An 8,832-nucleotide genomic window follows, 5' to 3' on the forward strand; every position below is an offset into this window, starting at 1 on the left:
CTAAATGTAACGCTCATGACTAAAATGCGTAATTAGTGCGGAAGATTTAAAATATGGAGAAAATGTGTTAATCTAAAAAAAAATTTGGGCAGCATCTCCCCGTACATAAGACATGCCACCTGTCTCAAACAACACATAATACACGAGCAAAAGATTTTCATATACATCAGATAACAGTAAGTAAAGTATCTACACATCTTGCCAAAACCAAAGCGCAAAACAAGATTTTCAATGTTTTCCAAACTAGCCAAAAGCTTGACAATAACAAAATAACATCCATTCAAAATCTCCAAAGTTTGGCATATTCCCTTCTCTCGCTTCGACAACTCAGGGGATCAGTCTTTCTTACCTGTGCCTGCATCACATGAACATAACTAGAATGAGTATAAAACTCAACAAATGGAATAAATACTAACAAGATACATATACATCATTTTATTGTAAAACATAGCTTGTGTGGTACGGCCAACTCCTCTCCTCTTGAGTTGTTGTTCCACTTTTATCGCCATCTGCACCATTTCATCTAGATCCAAGTAATGTCTAAGCTCCACTTGGTCTTGAATTTCCCTGTTCAAACCACACATAAAACGAGCCATAGTAGCCTCACTATCCTCATCTATGTTGGTTCTAATCATGACTACTTCCAACTCTTTATAGTAGTCCTCAACAATCTTCACACACTGTTTCAAGGTTTGTAACTTGATAAACATTTCTCTATAGTAGTGATTTGGTACAAACCTCTTTCTCATTACGCTCTTCATTTCAGCCCAAGTTTCTATAGGTCGCTCATTGCATCTTCTTTTATTAGTCACTAATTGATCCCACCAAATAAGTGCATAATCAACAAATTCAACCACGGCCAACCTAACCTTTTTGAGTTCAGAATAATGGTGACAATCAAATACAAATTCAACTCGCTTTTCCCATTCTAAATAAACTTCAGGGTCTGACTTACCATGGAACGACGGAATTTTCATTTTAATGCTTCCTATGTTACTATCTTCCTTATTCCCATCATTGTACCTACCCCGTACGGCTTCTCTTCTTACCCTACCAAATCCTCCTCTACTTCGTCCGCTCCTACCCCAGTTCTCATTTTGACTTTCCTCTTCTACACCCAAATCATAATCATCCTCTTCTTCTTCAACTGTACCCAAACCTTTAGGCTTAGATTTATTTTCACTAGTGCTAACCTCAAGCCTATCCAACCTCTCATATAAAGTATCCAACTCGGCCCTCATCATTTTACTAAAATGCCCATATAACGCCTCCATTTGAACCTTAGACAACCCTTGATTCGAACTTTCTCCTACTTCCCTCTCCATTTTACTTTTAGATTTTGTACCTGCAAGAAAATGTTAGTAGAAATAAAAGATTTTCCTTACCCAAATTCTCACGATCACTCCAAAGAAATAACACTCGCACTCAAATATTTTTCACTCGAATTTGATAGTTCTTTCAAAGATGTGATCAATTTTTATATATTTTTTTTTATCAAACTAACAAGATTCAACTTGTGAACACTTGCAACTGTCTCACTTGGATTGCACAAAAACATGAACAATAGAATAACACAGAACAAATTTTTCGAGAATTCTGGATTATCAAATAACAAAGGATGATAGAAATAACGCAGATCGAACAAAGGATAACACAAAACTTAAACAGAACGAATTTTTGTTTTTGTTTTTGGTAGATATGACAATAGAAACAAAAGGATACCACAGATCTGAGAACAGAATGAAATTTGAGACAGATCTGAAAAATAACAACAACGATAACTTACTTGAATTCAATGAGCCAAATCTCTGATACAAAATGATGCGAAACCTCCTACGAATGAGAAGCAAACACGATTATCGAAATCGCACCCTCAACTCAATAACAAACAAGGATGGATTTGTTGTCCCGATCTTTTGAAACAAGTAACGATTTGTGATATTCACCTCTAAGCGATTAAAACTTAATAACAAATATCAACAATAAAACAATTGAATTTCAAACGAACCTTCAAAGATCTTGTTTTGACAATCCGAGAGAAAAACAATCGACAAATGCCACAAAGATGAAAATCTTTGATAAGTTTGATTTGGTTTTCTTCTTGTGAAGAACAAAGCTAAAATCTTTGAAAATTGAGAGAACCTCAAGATTTTCTTATATCATTCAATTATTTCGTTCAACCTTGATACAATGCATATAAATACAATAAAATAACAAGAAAGTTGTGTGAAAAGGCTTAAATAAGATAACTAGCAAATTTGACATGGAAGTGCGCACGGTGGCGCGAGATCTCGCGCTGGGGCGCGTAGCATAGTGCCTTATTTTCTTCCCTGGGCGTACGGTAGTGCCGGATCATGCGTGGGGGCGCGCTCTATACTGCCTTCATGCAACACCCGGCGCGCGGCCGCGCCGGAACTCGCGCGGTGGCGCGCGCGCCAAATGTGGCGCGGGTGCGCGTCACCTGCTGTCCGATTGCGCGCGGTTGCACGAGATCCTGTGCTGGTGCGCGCATGCTGTTGTCCTCATGGTCATTTAACACTTGAATAACATTCCAAACACTTCCATTGTTGTGTCCATGTTCCCCAAGCTCTTTTATTTTAGACATCCAACTTGTAGGTCCTTTTTGGTAGCTCATCATGAATCCTTGAAGTGATTCTTTAAATTTCTTGCTACGTCCCCTTGTTATAGTCCTTCGGGCAACTCCAACGACTCCCATGCTTTCTTTGGTGCTTGATCAACCACGTTTGCATCACTTAGCCATGGTTCAAACCACACCCTAGGATGTTGGGAAGAGGCTCTGGTTGGTGGTTCAAGCCTCAATGGCCATTAGCCTTGCAAACAACGCATGCAAGCGAAAGCGTTGCTGCTGTATTTTTTTTACTGCAAGTTGGTGCTTTGGTTCAGAGGCTCGTTTGATTTCTTGGTTGGCTTTTAGCCTATGGCCTTAGACTGGACAATACCTCATTGAGTTGGGAAGGTCATGTTTTTGGCTGTTTGTGATTTGGTTAAGTTTATAGGACGTACAAGAATTTACAGTACAATGTGCCAAAGTGACTCTCGGAAGAGCGTTTCATGATTTTGGCCTCCATGCACCATTTTCGTGTATTACAGCCCTTGGTAGATATTTTTCATCATTTTAGGTGTATTTTAATCAATACTAAATGAAGGTTCGATGTTGGTTCAGGTTGGTACGGAGTCATGGTTAGATACTAAGTTTGTTGGGCGTAATAGTTTCGTTTTTGGTTCGGTTAGGATATGTTGGTCAAGTTAAGTTCATTTGCATGTTTCGCATGTTAGAATTAGGTCGCAGCGAGCCTGGAAACGATCCAACCCAATTGGTAAAATAACACAGGAATTTAATTATATTACGTGCATAAAACTATAAAAGTTTATTTCTGAGACATATGCATTATGTCTTGTGGCCACCTCACGCTTATGGGATTATTACTTCATCTGGTGGCTACTGACCGGTTCGTGTTCATGTATGGGTACGGATATCCAGTCTAAGGGCTGTGATGATCTCTACCGCCCAGTATACTGTGGTTTAGTCTAATTAGACGATTCATTTCACGTTATGGGCCACTTGCGCAGAACATATTCTCAATAGAAAATTATTATATGCTATTTCATGACAGGGCTCTATCGAGCAAGCATTTCACTTACGATTTTCAGTTCAGTTATGCACGTATTTATAATTACTCATTACAAGATATTTTCACGTTATGCTTTACGATATGATATTTTTACCCGTCGTGAAACTTTATGATATATTTTACTCGTTATTCACGATATATGCATGTTGAGTCTTTAGACTCACTAGACTTGATTGTTGTAGGTGCTGATGAGGTCGGGACCGAGGGCGGGGACCATTGAGCCATCTTGGGTCGGCAGTAGTAGGAACCCGAGGACCTCATTTATCAGTTTTTTTTATTATTTTATGCAAACTCATTTTATCGCGATGAATTATTTTAAGTTGTTGCTTTGAAACAAATATTTACTTCCGCTGTTATCTCGACATTTAAAGCTTTTATTCCGCTGCTACTTTAAACATTGAATCTTTTATCAGTGTATTTTATGAATGAGGCATTTTATTTATTTCAAGAGAAAATTTTAAATTATTCCACAAATTTTCAAGTACGAAACACGGGCCACTACACGTTGTCTTCAGGTAATGCTTATCACTGTTTTTGTATTCCTATTTTATAACAAAATGTTGAAATATTTTTATGTTTCTTAATCTGTAGTTGAACTATAAAGTTGAGGAGTGGGAGAAACATTCAATCTTTCAAAAGTTAGGTAAATTGTGGCGTGATAGAAAATCCAAACTCCAAATACGTATACAAGAAGTTCGTGATGGTCGAGTGGCTTCACGAGATCTTTGTCTTTTGAAGCACGAATTTATGGATCAAAACCAATGGGACTCTTTTGTAAAGAAAACACTATCACAAGCATTTCAAGTAAGTATCAATTCATTGTTATGGATTTCTTCACTTTTTGATACATGCATATAATTGTTATTATTTTTGGGCTTAAGTTTAGTAATATATACAATTGGTTGATCAAATAATTCACTTAATATGATTTGTTGTGTTAAGTTATATATGGTGATTTATATGTAGTTATATATTGATGATCATATAAGCACTCTGGATGCTGCATGCATTTGAGTTTTGTAAGCAAAGTGTGATTTGTGGTTATTGCATGGTTGGTGTATGAACAGTTTACTAGAGGAAAGGATTTTGGATGATTTTTAGCTTTTGTGTGGCTGTCAGTAATTGACCCTTCACAGTGATGGACTTCGACTGCTAGAAAGAGTAGAGGGAAAAAGTGATTATGCATAAAGATGTGATCAGGAAAATACTAAAGTAACATACTTGCAAAAAACATTCCAGCATACTAAAATAACATACTTGCAAAAAACATTCCAGCATACTGGTTCATGCATAAAGATGTGATCAACAAAAAACATTCCAGCATACCAATTCAATATATCAAAATAAACAAAAAAATGCAACCTAGATACCAATAGGCTTAAACTGAACCTTATCTGCAGAGCCCGTGTGCCAAGTATTCTAGCTCTTGTATATTTAGCAATCATGTGACTAATCAATCATATATGAATATGTTATATGTTTTTTAATTTCGGGAAAAAAGTGAAAAATTTAAGGCAATGAGGGAAAAGCAAAGACACAACAACACAATGAGCAGGAGAGGTTATGCCCATTTAGCTCACATTATGGTAATTATTATTATTTGAAAAAACTTATGAAAAGTTCTTTTCAAAATTTTATTATTTTTAATTGTAATGATACATTTTATGAATTATGTTCCTAATGAATTTTTCATATATTTCTATATGCCTCATACTCAAGGAGCAAACAAGTTCTGCTGATATACCAATTACAAGAACAAAAGTATCGGTGGAAGGCCATAAGAAGAAAAATGGACAACCTAGTGGTGAAGCTGTTGGAGAAAAAATGGTAGTAAAATTATTTCTATCAGAAAAAAAACTGGTCAACAAAAATACATTATTTTCTCAAAAATTATTTGTCTGTAATTTGCAGAAATAAATAAAAGAATGTGCACCTGAATCTCAAAACACTACTAACATTGCTGAGGATGCAATTAGCCTTGTATTTGGGAAGGAAATTCGAGGTAGAGTGCGAGGAATGGGCTTTGGAGTTACACCTTCAAAAGTTGGAGCATATTTGCAACAAAATGGAACAATTAAACAACTTCAAAGTATGATGCACATCCTTCAACAAGAAGTGCAACAAATGAGGTCTATTTTTTTTTTGTAATGCACATGGGCTGTTCCCGATTGGGCTTAAGTCCCCTCACGGTCATCCCATTACCCATTACTTATAGAACTTCTCTAGCCCAGGCACTGGAGCTTTTGCCTTCCCAGGATTAGAACCCAAGACCTCCTGGACTTATATAGATCTTGGCAGCAATCCTGGTACTAGTTGAGCTACTAACTCAACTTGTACCATATTTTTTTGTAATGCACATGGGATGTTCCCAATTGGGCTTGAGTCCCCTCACGGTTATCCCATTACCCATTACTCATAGAACTTCTCCAGCTCAGGCACTGGAGCTTTTGCCTTCCCAGGATTAGAACCCAAGACCTCCTGGACTTATATAGATCTTGGCAGCAATCATGGTACCAGTTGATCTACTAGCTCAACTGGTACCAGGATTGCTGCCAAGATCTATATAAGTCCAGGAGGTCTTGGGTTCTAATCCTGGGAAGGCAAAAGCTCCAGTGCCTGGGCTGGAGAAGTTCTATGAGTAATGGTTAATGGGATAACCGTGAGGGACTCAAGCCCAATCGGGAACAGCCCATGTGCATTACAAAAAAAGGCTGCCCATGTGCATTACATTCTTCCTTACTAAATAATTAATTGTATTTTAGATTGAAATTGTTGACATGCAATGTGCTTTTTCTGCTCAGTAGATTTTATAGTGACCTCACAGTAGAAGTAATTTAATGAAGCTTCTTACATTGGAGATTTGTTGTTTGAGATATTTTTTGGTTTATCTCAATATGTAGGTTGGTAGTGGTGGCAGTATTGGGATTGGGAATGATATTGGTAGCGGTTGTGATATCAATCATCCCAAAAAAAGTGGTAATGCTGATAATGTGAACCAACATCAAGCTGCATCTCGGGTAACTATCTTAAAAGTTTGTGTTATCTAAACCACATTTGTTATAAAATAGATATAGCATAATTAATATTTTATATATGTTTATATGCAGTCAAATTTAAAGAATGTGAGTCATGGAGATATCCCTGAAAATACTAAATGTAAGTTGCTTCATTGGTGCGGTGATGGGGAGTTGTTGCTGAAGGTCGAATAACATCCATAGATTCAACGGTAAAAATGCATCACGTTCCTCTTAGTGGACCTTCTTGGAAATTTTGGGTTGATAGAGTTCTTGTGGAGAAGGTAGACTTGATTCGACCAAATTCTGAAATGATATTTCTGGATGATGATGTTGGAAGCACAGTAGCATGGTTTTCTAAATTTATCATTTTGTGTGACTGATACAGTTCCTATTGGTTCTAGAACTAGAGACAATATTGCATCAAACTATCATATTACTGAGTATTTTGTTTACTTTATCAAGTTTTTTGTTTTATTGGATAAAGGAGAATTGACATTATTTACTTAGTTTTTATGTTATCTTATTACATGCTTTTATTCTGGTAATTGGTTGGATGTGGTGTGATAAATCTTTTGAGTTTCGATATTATTGTTTCAATTTTGGTTCATAATAATAAAAATAACGTTAATGTGTTGGACGTTGCTAATAAACCAAATCGATAGCACACTTTGTACAATGTTGAATATGTCAACTACAGCTTGCATTGCAACCTGGAAATAGATCACTACTTTTAATCGCAGCGTGCAATCACTTATCAATGGCATATTATGCACGCCTTGGATACCTTTAACCGCCACGTGCACTGCACGCTACCAATTATTCAACATAACAACAGCATGCTTTACAAGCCGTTGATACTCTTAACCATAGCGCGTGGTGCCCGCTACCGAAAGATAACTATCAATAGCACACTATGCACGCCGTGATTAGAGTAAACCGCAGCGTGCATTGCACGCTGCAAATTGTTCAACATATCAACAGCATGTTTTGCACGTCGTTAATACTTTTAGCCATAGCGCGCGGTGCACGACTCCAAAAGATAACTATCAATAGCACACTCTGCACGTCGTTATTATAATAAACCGTGGCGTAAACCGCACGCTGCCAATAGTTTCAAACTTAAGACAGCTTTCAATTTTGCGGAGTGCATCGCAGTGTGCACTGCACGCTGCGGATACCTTTCCGCGGCGTACATTGCACGCTGCGGAAACCCACTTTTCTTGTAGCGTGTTTTCATTTGTTTTTCGTTCAAAACAAACCAAGGCATGTTTATATTTTTATTTACTCCTCAATCAAGTCATATTATTATTTTAAAACATCATATGTGCACGAATCATGAAGGAAAAACTGAAATTTATTCAAATCATTTTCGAAAAATTGTGTGCAGAATTTTCGGGTTCCTTGTGCTCTTCACGGTTTTGACTGTTTTGATGTTTCAGATGGTTGGCTCCACCCTAGGCTCCCAAGGCTGCACCTAGACACGTACTAGAGTGTGTCAAGACCATGTTGGTCCATCCGTTCAAGCCCCATGCCTGCTGGAATTGATAAAATACAGCAACTCCCCAAGCATGCCCCTTTGCATTCGATTTTTTGTCTTGCTATCAAAGGAGAAGTTTTCTGGTCTTGGCTGCCTTAGGGTCTATAGCCATGATTAGAACCTCTACTTGACATTTCTATGACGTGAAGAAGATGTCCTTTCATGGCTTGGTTCATGGTCCTCTCGGTATTAAAACAAAACAACACAAGTGTCCCACGGTTTCCGTTTTTCTGGTTTGCGCATGGGTGTGTGAGTTCGGTCTTGGTGGTGCGGTGTGGATCTTGGTTGGCTTCCAGCCCTTTGCCATGGTTCCCTCAACACCCCTTGTAATGCCCGAGATTTTATATCGTGTTCAATTACGATTATAGATTTTTAATCGAGACGATTATGAAAGGGCTAACCGAGACACAAAATGAGATCGCGTGTGAATTGATAATGTGCCAAGACAGTAGTATTGGCGCACAGGCGCGATGATATGTGCGCACATGCGCGAGGACTCCAGGAAGGGTGGCGCACATGCACGGATTGAGCACGCGCACATGCGCGCAGCATCCAGAGGAGTTGGCGCACATGCGCCGAGGAATTCGCGCACAAGCGCGAGCCTGCCGAGGAGTGATGTGCGATG

The 8,832-nt window shown here is 38.1% G+C and overlaps 1 long non-coding RNA gene across 1 annotated transcript; it reads left to right on the forward strand.

Annotated features, from left to right (window-relative positions):
* The first annotated feature begins 5,139 nt into the window (after positions 1 to 5,139).
* On the forward strand, positions 5,140 to 6,859 carry LOC140828438 (uncharacterized). Its single transcript, XR_012117201.1, has 5 exons — positions 5,140 to 5,239; positions 5,373 to 5,480; positions 5,565 to 5,782; positions 6,554 to 6,670; positions 6,761 to 6,859. It is a non-coding gene; the product is annotated as an uncharacterized lncRNA (long non-coding RNA).
* Positions 6,860 to 8,832: the final 1,973 nt, after the last annotated feature.

Source organism: Primulina eburnea, chromosome 3 (genome assembly GCF_022965805.1).
Source record: "Primulina eburnea isolate SZY01 chromosome 3, ASM2296580v1, whole genome shotgun sequence".
NCBI classification, from domain to species: Eukaryota; Viridiplantae; Streptophyta; class Magnoliopsida; order Lamiales; family Gesneriaceae; genus Primulina; species Primulina eburnea.